At 44.1% G+C, this 12,257-nt stretch overlaps 1 protein-coding gene and 1 long non-coding RNA gene across 4 annotated transcripts in view; one reads left to right on the top strand and one right to left on the bottom strand.

Annotated features, from left to right (window-relative positions):
* Positions 1-12,257, top strand: part of RCAN1 (regulator of calcineurin 1) — a 96,675-nt gene that overhangs the window by 21,257 nt on the left and 63,161 nt on the right. Inside the window, exon 1 of one of the 2 annotated variants that reach the window (XM_070597730.1) lies at positions 6,244-6,429. The exons of the other annotated variant lie outside the window; for it this stretch is intronic. The gene's annotated coding sequence lies outside the window, so the exon portion shown is untranslated. Of the gene's footprint in view, positions 1-6,243; positions 6,430-12,257 lie in introns of those variants that run through there. 2 annotated transcript variants of the gene reach the window in all.
* LOC139079932 (uncharacterized) lies at positions 4,885-8,545 on the bottom strand. Of its 2 annotated transcripts, none has more exons than XR_011533973.1 (3): positions 8,352-8,545; positions 6,725-6,894; positions 4,885-6,424 (listed from the first exon to the last, which is right to left on the bottom strand). It is a non-coding gene; the product is annotated as an uncharacterized lncRNA (long non-coding RNA). The 2 variants fall into 2 exon arrangements; XR_011533972.1 differs by having other exon boundaries at positions 6,711-6,894; positions 8,352-8,524.

Raw genomic sequence — 12,257 nt, 5'->3', positions numbered from 1 at the left:
TGCCGATGGTAGGGTTGGCCTTAGCCCAGCAGGAGAGCTACCTGCCGATGAGGCCAGAAGAGGGGTCCCGACTCCTCCTGACGTCCAGGTGTGCTGCGAGGCTGGGAGCTTCCCCGACGTCCCCTCCCCCAAGCAGAACTTCTCTACAGATGGAAGTTCAGACATTTGAGTCAGTTTGGGTAGTTTTCTCAGGTTTTCTGGCTCCTCATCATTTGTCTCTCATCTATCTAAGCCCAGACAGAGGAAGGTTTGGTAAAGAGTGTGGGATCTGAAATTCTGGCAGGCGGCAAGGGGCGGGAGCACATCTTCATTACATTTGATGGCGCCCTACAGCTCGGACCCCAGTCATGCTGTGCTTTGCTCCGTGACCCCGTATGTTGTACTGGGGGCAGGGGCCGGGGGAGGACAAGAGAGGATGGGTCGAACGAGGTGATGGCTCATTCTGTGGACTCATGTAAAATAGTGGACATCTGGGTATTAACCTGACAATCATAAAATTCAACTTGTAGGGATCTTGAGCCCTTTAGATCAATTCATGGAATTGCACTTCAGTGGCTCAAGCCCCATGTAATCTTAAAGTCGTTGTGTGGAAGCTCAGCTTTAATTCCGCTCCCCTGTATTCACTCCTTCCAGGTTTTCCCATGTCTCCCTGGACAGCATAGCCGGCTGGCCCCTCCTCACTGCCTCCTGTCATTCCTGCCTCAGCCCTTTGTGCCTGCGCTGCCCTCCTGCTGAGATAGTTTTTGCCCAGAAAGCCATAGCTGGCTGCCTCACCTCCTTCTGGTGTTGGCTCAAGTGTCACCTTCTCAGGGAGACCGTCCCCAGCTATCCTGTTCCAGTCGTACCTCCCTCCTCTGCATCCTGTCCCCCACCCTACTTTTTATTCCTCCGTGCCACTTCTCACCACACGACACACTGTATGTTTTACTTATTATTTATTGTCCATCTCTTCCTTCCAGACTGTGAACTGCACACTGGAGCTGTGCCTGGTACACAGTAGGTGCCTAAATAAATATTTATCAAATGAGGGAACGAATCCTTCCTGACAGATTTCCACTGGCTCTGGCTGGGTGGCGCCCTGGCAGCGAGGACCGAATCCGGCTTCTCTCTGGCTTCCACACTCTTCATCAGGACATAGCTTCCGTGGGTCCCGGCAGGTCTCTTGTTTGGAACACTGCACAGGCGTCACCTGTCCTCAGATTATAAGAGAACAGCTTGATTGGTCTTTACTAGATAAATACTTATCATCACCTCCCAGGTCAAGACAGAGAATATAGTTGGGCCCAGAAATGTCTAGACCATCCCAATCCAGTCTTTCTGAGCACTTCATTCTACAGTAATTGGCTAGATAGAGTCTGAGTTTTGACATGGCCATAGTTTTACTTATCCATGAGATTCCAAGCTTCTCAAGGGTGGGAAACGTGTCTTCTGGTTCTTTTGTAACCTCCCTTCTGTGGCCTTGCACACGGGGACCATCACGGATGTGGCAGATCAGCCTTTGTCCCTGGCTTCACCAGCGTAGGCAGAAATGCTGGCTAAAGACACAGCGTCCTGGAATGTCAGCGCCCTGCAGGGTGCTAGGTGCTGGTCGGCGCTGGGATGGGAGGAGGTTTGTTATGTGTCAGGATAATATGGAGAAAATACTCGGTTGAAGAGATGCGGTTCAGAAGGGGAATTCAGGACACTTTCCCCTGTAGGTTTCTGGTCCTTACTCCCTTGTAAATCAGGGTGCTGAAGTTAATATCCTGTGAGGCCTGCTCAGTAGACATTTGCTTATTCATTCACTTGTTCGTCCAACAAATATTTATCGAACTCTTCTGACGGTGTACCCAGACCCAGGGGAAAACAAAGCCATGTCTTTGTCCTCACGGAATGTACCTTCCCACGGGAACGACAGATAATATTTTCTAAGTGTATTGGTTGTAGATGATGATTACTGCTCTGAGTAAAGCCAGTGGGGGGCTGCGGTAAACAAGAACAAGAGGCTCCTAATGGGAGCCCAGAAGGTCTCTCTGAGGAAGAGTTGTTTAAGCTGAGGTTTGAGGGAGGCAAAGAGCCAGGTAAGGTCCAGGCAAAGGGAATGTGGTGCAGAGGCCTCTGGTAGAAAGAGCATGGTGTGTTCACACATGAAGCCAGTGTGCACAGAAACTAGTGAGCACAGAGAAAATGGGTAAGAATTGAAAAGTGTTTGCTTGACTTCTGTATTAGTCAGGGTTCTCCAGAGAAACAAAACCAAATAGGAGAGAAAGAGAGAGAGAGACAGATAGATAGATGAATAGATGGGTGGATCTAGATATATAGATAGGCAAAACTAATCCCTTATAAGTGTGTATATATATGTATATATATATGTATAAATATGTACATATGTTTATAGGCTATCCTAGAGACAGAGATTAGTTTTGCTTGTTTGGAACTTTATATAAATGGAAACACATGTTTTTAATTATTTGTGTCTGATTTCTTTTGTCCATAATCTTCATAAAATTCATCCGTGTTGCATGTGGTATTAGTCAGAGTTCAGAGCCAGTAGGATGTGTATATATATAGAGAGAGGGATTTATTTTAAGGAACTGGCTCACACAATTATAGAGGCTGGCAAGTCCAAAATTTGCAAGGGGGGCCAGCAGGCTGGAGACCCACGGACAAGCTGATGTCACCATTCAAGTCCAAAGGCCATCAGGCCAGAGACCCAGCAGACACACGATGTTGCAGAATTCACTCTTGCTTCCGGGAGGTCAGCCTTTTTGTTCTACTGAGGGCTTCAACTAATTGGATGAGGCCCACCACATTAGGGACGGCAATCTGCTTACTCAAAGTCCACCAGTTTAAACGTCAATCTCCAAAAACACCCTCACAGAAGCATCCACAATAACGTTTGACCATATATCTGGGTACTGTGGCGCAGCCAAATTGACACATGAAATTAACCATCACACATAGAGTAATCGTTCATTTTCATGGTTGTTTCTAATCTATGATGTGAATACATCACAATTTATTAATTGTTCTACTGTGGATGGCCATTTGGATGTTTTCCAGTTTGGGGGTATCATAACAGTGCCGCTGTAGCATTCTCCTACGTGTCTTCTGACATACACATATTGACATTTCCCGGATTGTGGTGCAGTGTTCTTTGTTATAACTCCAGTTTTGCTTTACTATTATTTTCGTTTTGGAATTTTATATCTATATTCATGAGAGCCAGAGGTCAATAGTTTTCTTTCTTATATCCTTGTCAGTTTTTAGGATCAAAGTTAGGCTAAAATCATAAAACTAGTGGAAAGACTTCCCCTTTTTATCTCTTCTATTGAAGAATTTCTGTAAGATTGATGTTATTTCTTACTTAAATGTTCGGAAGATTTTACTGATCTTCTGTGAGGGCCTGGGGTCTTCTTGTGAGAAACTTTTTAATTAGAGATTCAATTTCTTTAATAGATATACACCTAATTGATTTTCTCTTCTGTCAGTTTTGTAACTTGTATTTTTCTAGGAATTTGACCATTTCATTTAAAATTTCAAATATGTTGTCGAAAAATTTTTATTCTATTTTTATAGGCTTTTTAACATCTCTAGGACCTATAGTCATGTCTCCTTTTTCAGTCTTGGTGATGGCAACTTGTTTTTCCTTTCCTTTTTCTTCATCGTCCTGTCAGAGGTTTATTGAATGTGTTAATGTTTTCAAAGAGCCCACGCTTGACTGTTATTTTTTTCCTATTGTATATTTGTTTTTTATTTCAATGTTTTCTACTCTTTTTCTTTTCCTTCTACTTTCTTTGGGCTATGTTTACCGTTCTGTTTTCCTGCTTTTTGAGATTAATATGTAAATCGTTGATTTTCAGTCTCTCTTTCCAATATATGCATATAAGGCTACACATTTCCCTCTAAATATGGCTTTGGTTGCATCTTAGAAGTTTTGATATGTCATATCTTCATTATCTCTCACTTCCAGATATTTTCTGATTTCCATTGTAATTTCTAAAGTGCACTGCTTTGTTTACTAACATTTGGGGGTTTTCTAGGTATCTTTTATGTTATTGGTTCACAACATAATTCCACTATGTGATCAGAAGATGCTCTATCCCAGTCCCCTGACATTTTTTCAGAATTGCTTTATGGCTCAACAAAGAGCCAGTTTCCTGTGTACTTGAGAAGAATGTGCATTCCACAGTTGTTAGGTGCACTTAACAATTTATAGTCAATTGGGTTAAATTTGTTATTTGTGTTGTTCATATCATCCCTTGCCTTACTGAGTTTTGTTTGTTGTATCAGTTGCTGAGAGAAGCGTGTTAAAATTTCCAGCTATGATTTGGATTTATTTCTCCTTTCTGATCTGTCAGCTTTATATGTATATGTATTTGAGGCTATATTATCAGGTACATACAAATTTAGAATGGTTATATCTCCCAGGCAGATTGGCCCTTTTATCATTATTAAATGTCTTTCTTTTCTGCTAAAATGCTTCTTGTCTTCACGTCTGTTTGCATGATATGAGTATATCTATACCAGCTTTTTCTGATTAGTATTTATATGATACATCTTTTTCCACTCTCCAATTTTCTGTCATCTTACTATTTATCTTCCAGTTGTTCCACTTTCCTTTCTTGCCTTCTTTTGAATTAGTTTTTATTTTTTCATTATTTCACTGTTCCCCTTCTACTAATTTGTCTGTTCTTTACTGTTCTTTCAGTGGTTATTCTAAAGGTTCCAATATGCATCCTTGACTTATAAAGGTCTAACATGAATTAAAAAGTAGAATAATATCTTAGCATATGCTGCCTCTGTAGCTAATGCATTATTCAGGGAATGCCTATAAATTTGCTTCTTTTTTTTTTTTTTTGAGGAAGATTAGCCCTGAGCTAACATCCACTGGCAATCCTCCTCTTTTTGCTGAGGAACATTGGCTCTGAGCTAACATTGGTGCCCATCTTCCTCTATGTTACATGTGGGATGCCTGCCACAGCATCGCTTGATAAACAGTGCATAAGTCCACGCCCAGAATCTGAACCTATGAACCCCAAGCCACTGAAGCAGAGCACACGAAATTAACCGCCACCAGGCTAGCCCCAAATTTGCTTCTTTTTGTGTGTGTATCAGTAGGGTTCCTAAAGACCTCTCAGAGGTGTTAATGTTATAAATAATCACCAAAATGAGTTAAAAGAGTGAAGTTGAAATCTTCCATAATCTTTAGAAATTATTCAACTTTTTTGAAATTCTGTTACTAATTTTCCTAGAAAAAGGGAACATTTGTTTTAAACCAGGATAATTTATAAATGATTTTTATAATAATCAAAGTACACAGTTTATGTAAAATTTTAAAACACTGCTCTTTCAGCATGCAGAAGTAGTATCTATTCCATGCGTATCAAACCAGGGTCCTCAGAAAACAGTTCTTCTTTTAGTTGCTAATGGCACACATTTGCATGAAGCTGTGGGGACGAGTGGTCAGTGTGCATTTAATTTTGTCATTTGGATTCACGATGCTCTTAGGAATCCTCCGGTGAAAGTCAGACTTAAAAAACATACAGGTTTATTTTCAAGGAGACTCCGTCACCAGGCAAGCAGGTACACGCTCCTGCACGGCTTGACGACGCCTGGCCTGGGAGCTCTTTTGAATTTGTAACACATGATCCAGAGTTAAAAGCAACTTATGATCTTCTCATTCTTTACCTCCTTTGGACTGATGTCCTCTGCATCCTTTGTAATTTTCCCCTTGCCCGTCCCTAATTACACCGTCTCACCTAGCAATTTGATGAAAACCTTAATAGGTGTTAATATCAACAGGATTATATTTCACAGAGGAATGTAATTTTCCACTGCAGTCAGCGATGGAAGACGAGAAGGGGAAAGAAAACCTTTTGCAGGAAGGATATATTTGAGGAGTTATTCACAAGAACGAACTATAATTATGAAGCCTTATTTTTACAAAGTACAAATTTTTTTTAACCTCGGTAATATCTGTTTTCTTAGATGGGAGAAACATTAGGAAAGAGAGACACTCCGGTGTTAGGTGACTTATTTTTCGTTATCATTTTTGCTTTGAAGTTGTCTGGTGAATTCATTCTGAATGAGACGTTTTGGGTGTTTCTAGCTAAGTGAGTTTCTGATTTCCCTTTCACAACGTATTTGTATATCAATTCATCATGTCGTATGCCTTAATTATATACAATTTTCATTTGTCAGCATCTTCCGAGGGTTAGGGAGGGAGGTTAAGAGAGATTGCTTGAAATAAGGCGTGAGATTTTTCTGCCTCTAGAATATAGGCAAAAGGTTAAAGTCAACACATTGTTGTGTGATGACAGTCAGCAGGCTGGGCACTCCAGATGGCTCTTGCAAGCTGTCTTTGGCCAGCCCTGTCCCCGGGAACCTGGACAGGAACAGCAGTGTGCATGCTCTTCAGCAGGAAGTTCAAAGAAAAGTTGTCCTGAGGTAATTGGAAGTAAACAATAGCTGTTAGTTGGATTTCATAATCTATGTGAATTTTGCGTGTGTGTGTGTGTATGTGTGCGTGCACGTGTGTGTGTAATTTTTTTTTTTTTAATGGTTAGCCTTCATGTCTCTGCAGTGGCTGATCTGGTCACAGGACCTCTGTAAATTGTGGCTCAGTTTATCAACCTATGCAGATTCAAAGCAAAATAGAGGCTCTTTGTATCAATCCGCTAGGGCTGCCGTGTCAAAGTACCTGGGGCTGGGCGGCTTAAACAACGTACATTTATTTTCTTACAGTTTTGATGGTTGAAGTCCAAGGTCAAGCTGTTGCAGGTTAGGTTTCTCCTGAGGCCTCTCTCCTTGGCTTGCAGAGGGCTGCCTTCCTGCTGTGTCCTCCCTCGAGTGCTCTTTCCCCGGTGCATGTGTCTGACGTCCCTCTGTGTATCATCTCTTCTTATGAGGACTCTAGTCAGATTAGATTAGGGCCCACCCTAAGGGCCTCATTTTAACTTATTTACCTCTTTAAAGGCCCTGTCTTCAAATACAGTCGCATTCTGAGATAGTGGGGGTTAGGAATTCAACATATGAATTTGGTGGGGGGCGGGGGGGGGGCACGGGGTACAATTCAACCCATAATACTATTAGGGTAATCTTAGCTCTCTAGTGGAAATAGAGAGTAGAAGGTGGTTACCGGGGGCCCGGGGGTGTGGGCAAGATGGGGAGACGTTGGTCAAAGGGTACTCACTTTCACTTATAAGATGAATAAGTTCTGGAGACCTAGTATGCGGCATGGTGATTACAGTTAATAATACCGTATTGTATACTTGAAATCTGCTGAGAGTAGATCTTAAGTGTCCTCATCACACACAGACACCCCCGACACACACAAAGGGAGTATCTATGTGAGGTGCTGGATATGAGAATTAGCTTGATTGTAGGAATCATTTCACAACCTATTTGTATATCAATTCATCATGTCGTATGCCTTAATTATATACAATTTTCATTTGTCAGTCATACCTCAGTATAACTGGTGGGAATAAAAAGAGTCTCTGCAGGAATTTATTAGCACTGTTCTTCCTAAAACCAGCATCAGGTTGTTCTCTCTTTGATACTAAGGACTCCAGACCCAATTCCAACGTGTGTGTGTGGAGGGTTTCCCTACACCACCAATTCTCGGACACCAGGAACTCAATCCTGACACGGTCTACCCAGTGGCTGCGTCAGATTCCACAGGGGAAGGGCTCAAGTCCTATAAGACAGCCCTCCCTCCTCCCCCACACACACATACACTTCAGATGTCAGTTGCAAGTCCAGGTTGTCACCTGTGCTTCTGATTGACCAACTATAGATTGACGTTTCCAACGGCCCCTCCTTGGGTTTGAGTAATTTGCTAGAGTGGCTCACAGAACTCATTTACTTACTAAATCACCGGCTTACTATAAAAGGATATAACTCAGGAACAGACAGATGGAAGAGATGCATAGGGCAAGGTATGGGGAAGGGCGCGGAGCTTCCATGCTCTCTGAGGGTGCCACTCACCGAATGGCCCTGTGTTCACCAACCGGAAGCTCTCCACAGCCTGGCCTTTTGGGTTTTTATGGTGGCTTCGTTGCATAGGCACGACTGATTAAATCAGTGGCTCTTGGTGACCCGGCCCCCCTCCCCTCCTTGGAGGTCAGGGGGATGGGCTGAAAGTTTCCACCCTCTGATCACCCTGTTGGTTCCCCTGGCAACCATCCCATTGGTTGGAGCTGTCCCGTAGTGAGCTCATTAACATAACAAAAGACACCTTTATGCTCTTATCGCTTTGGAAATTCCAAAGGTTTTAGGAGTTTCATGCCAGAAACAGGACTAAGGCCAAATACATATTTCTTATTATAAATCACATGATCACGGATACACTTTAAAATGGCACCAACCTCCATCTGGCAGCCACTCGGCTCCTTTCTCTGCACCCCACATCCAGCGCAGGTGCAAGACTAAATGATTCGTCTGGCTTGGAAGAGAGCAGCCCTGTTGGCATTTGGATAAGAAATTCAGAGCCGGGAGGTCACTGAAGAGGCTGGTCCCTGATTCTGTGACCTAGATGGACAGGCACCTGCTTCACAAGAATGCCGCTGAGCCCCTGGGAGACGCCCTCTCACCGTGCACGCTCAAACAACACCTAGGCCACTTCCTGATCTTGCTGGATTTTTTTAAGATTTTTCTTTCATAGTGATACTCTATTGAAACTGTCATGCTAGGTATCCTGATTGTGTTTAATATTTTTTAGGGCCGATATGCAAGAGAGGCTTTTCAATTTTAGTGATTTTTTTTTTCGTTAGCAATGGCACTGATGTCTGGGGATGACTGCTATTTTTCTTTTGGGCTTCTTGCGACGTCCATGGTCAGAATCCAGCAAATGGAGAGAGGAGAGTTGGGGCCTTCGAGGGCTGGGAATTTCCTCTTCCTCCTCCTCTTTCTTCCTCTTCCATTTGGGAAAACTTTCCAAGTAAAGGGAAAGATGGGGTATGAATAATACTTCCTCAGATTGAAAAGATCTTTAAGCAGCAGTATCAATTCATTCTTTGACTCTGGGAGATAATCACTTTTCTTTTGTTCTGTTTTGTTTTGTTTTGTTTTGAGGAAGATCAGCCCTGAGCTAACTACTCCCAATCCTCCTCTTTTTCCTGAGGAAGACTGGCCCTGAGCTAACATCCGTGCCCATCTTCCTCTACTTTGTATGTGGGACGCCTACCACAGCATGGCTTGACAAGCTGTGCCATGTCCGCACCCAGGATCCAAACCGGCGAACCCCGGATCGCCGAGAAGCGGAACGTGCAACCTTAACCGCTGTGCCACCGGGCCAGCCCCTCGTTCTGTTTTTTAATAAACCTTTTCTCCTTGCCTTCCTTGCTCTGCTCAGTCCTGGAACTAACTGTGCAGGGTCAGTCAGGACCCTAGAAGCAGCATCTTCATTTGATTGAGATGTTAGAATAGGTATTTTTCAATTCTAAGACACTCTTGGAAAAAAATTAGGAGGTAAGTTCAAACGTGTTGGTTACTTAAACTTTCCAGCTTGAACACGTTTCCAGCTGCTCTTTCCCACAGAGACTAAGACATCTGTGGGGCAGCTCTGGGCCTGTCTGTAGAAGGGCCTAGAACTTCCAACTCGCTGCTCAGTGCTTTTGTTTTTCCGGGTGCTTCTCCTAGTGCTTGTCTAAAAGACATTTTTGAAGCTTTAGCCTAAAACTCTCCTCTCCCTCCTCCTCACCAGTTTGGCTCACAAACGTCCCCTGTTGTCACTTGCCTTTCTATGCTTTTCCTTTACTTACAACAACTTTTATATGTAAGTGAATGGGACACAGGCAGCGTCACGGAAAGTTCACAGGTCTCAGGTTTAGACTCACAGGCCTCGGGTTTGGATCCCTGCTCCCTGCAACCTTGGGCAGGTCATTAAACCTCTCTGGGGTTGGATTTCCTCATCTGTGAAGTGGGGAGAATACTGCACACCTCTCAGGATCACGCATAGAGATGAGGGGCCAAGAAGCATCCAGAGAGAGCTCTGCTGGACGCTTGGTTTGGCAATTAGCACCGGCAGTCACCACACCCATCCCTCCTCCCCGCTTCGGTTCTCAGGAGAACGCCCCGTCCCATGCCTGTTTTTGCAAGCACTGTCTTCTTCAGCTGCTTCGGGTTGCAGCATATAATTCCTGCAGCCCAAAGGACGTGCCTGGATAACAGCCTAAGTGAGCTGCAGTGATATGTGAACACGAGCCCCGATCTGATTATTCTGCAGTCATTCAACCCCAGGCAAGAATGGATTCATACTTTCCACTGCCGCCTGCGCCAGCCGGTTTCCATATCAGCCGGAGCCTCAGGAAGATGGAAGGACACACTGTCATTCTTTCCATTCACACTGACCCTGCTCGCTATCAGGCCTGAATACCAGCACGTTCAGCCAAAGGAAGTGGCAAGTGCTGACCAGGCTGTGCAGACATCTGTTTCCAGCACACTTGAGGATAGATAAGATGCCTCTTGATGCTCTAAAGCTGGACTCGCCTTCCCTATGAAAGCAGAACCAATAGAGCCCCTTTCTCCTTGGGAATCCTTGGTCAGGTTCTCTTATTCTGAGCTGTTGAAGTAATTACAGTGCAGACGCTTTGAGTCTGAAAGTAATGCAATGTGACATTCTCCCCTCTGTTCCCTGGAGCCTGGTGTTAGCTGTAAAGAGTCAGATTGATGGCAAATTCCATATGAGTTCTTCCCAACAGCCCGGGGAGACAGATTGGTGGTTGTTCGTTCTATTTTACAGAGTAGAAAGGCAATTTAAAAGAAAAAAACAAAAATTCTTCTGCTCAGGGTCGTCATGACAAACCAGTGGTCCAGATGGAATGAGAGCACGTGGCCCTCGACCTGCCAAGCCACCACCTCCCGCCTCTCACCTCAGGGATGTTGCTGACACTCTGTTTCAGTTTGAAAAAATTCATCCAAGGGAAACGAGAGACAGGGCTATTTTAGGACCCCTGACTAATTCATTTTATTCTGTTTTCTGTAAAGCAAAGAGCTATTCATCAGCAAGTATAAGCAATGTCTGTGTAAGGTAACCACACTGTTGGGTTTAGGGTCATGGTTATGGAACTGGTCATGAGCATTTATTAAATACATGCGTTGAATCATCTACTGTTAGAGCTAGGAGAGACTTGAGTAATCATTTCATTCAGTGGCTCCCAAATCTGACTGTTTATCAGAGTCACCCAGAGAGCTTATTAAAAATTCAGATACCCCAGTGCTATCCCAGGCCCAGGGTCAACGTTAGCACTGCATTTGTAACAAGCTCCCCGAGTGGTTCCTAAACAGCCAGGCTAAAGATCTCCGAAGTTCCCACATTTGAGAATCATTGAACACAAATCCTTCTTTTTTTCCATTCGCTCGTTTTGTGTTTGTTTGCTTGCTGTTTTTGTTGTTTCTCAGGTGAGGAACCTGGGACCCAAGTGCCAGGTGAGCTTGCATGGGGTCACCCAACTAGTCAGTGTTAGAGTTGGGACCAGAAGCCCAGCTCTGCTCTTGCTAGGGCATCAGTGTGAACAGAGCCTGAGAGGGTGGCCAGCGGAGGCTGATGACCAAAGCACTGTGTGCAGGGTCATGCAGACCACTCCTGGGAACGTTCTGTAACATGCCCGAGGCTCCTGCAAAGTCTCTGGTCAGGAAGGACCCACTAGGCTCAGGAGATTCTCAGGGACATCTACAAAGCCGTCTCTCCCGCTCTGGGAAGACCCATCTCCCCAGGGCCCAGGCAGGGCCCAAGAAGACCAGAGCGGATGCTAGGGCTTAGCTCTGAAATAGAGCTGATCTGTCCAGTCTACCTGCCGCCCAGTGACAGCAACGTGCCTGGGAGTCCTGCTCTCAGACAACCAGTTCACTTGCCCTCACCAATGATCTTTACTTGTCAGTGGCATCAGTTAAATGGCCCACTTTTAAATGATTGTCCAATAGGCTTCGGATGGGGCACGAGCTATCTGATTACTTATTTGGCTCAGTTGAGACATGATAAGAGCACGTCATCTGGTTTGTCTCAGATTTCTAGGTGGTCTGGATAATTGTTACTCACAGCAGGAGACCTACTAACCTATGATGTAATCCATTTCTTCATTTCCTCCTGCAAGATAATTCTGATGTCTTTCCTCCATCCCTCCCCTTCCTGGAATTTCTCATATTCTGACTTATTTCCAGATCAAATAGGTAGAAACGTATTTTTCCAGATTGTGCCTATCCCTGGTACTCCTTTAACATGAAGTGCAGTATGATGTCCTCATTTGTTTACCCAAATCATATATTTTGGGGGG

Source organism: Equus przewalskii, chromosome 27 (genome assembly GCF_037783145.1).
Source record: "Equus przewalskii isolate Varuska chromosome 27, EquPr2, whole genome shotgun sequence".
NCBI lineage: Eukaryota > Metazoa > Chordata > Mammalia > Perissodactyla > Equidae > Equus > Equus przewalskii.
Note: the sequence above shows the minus strand (reverse complement) of the source record. Positions and strands in the feature narration are given on the sequence as shown.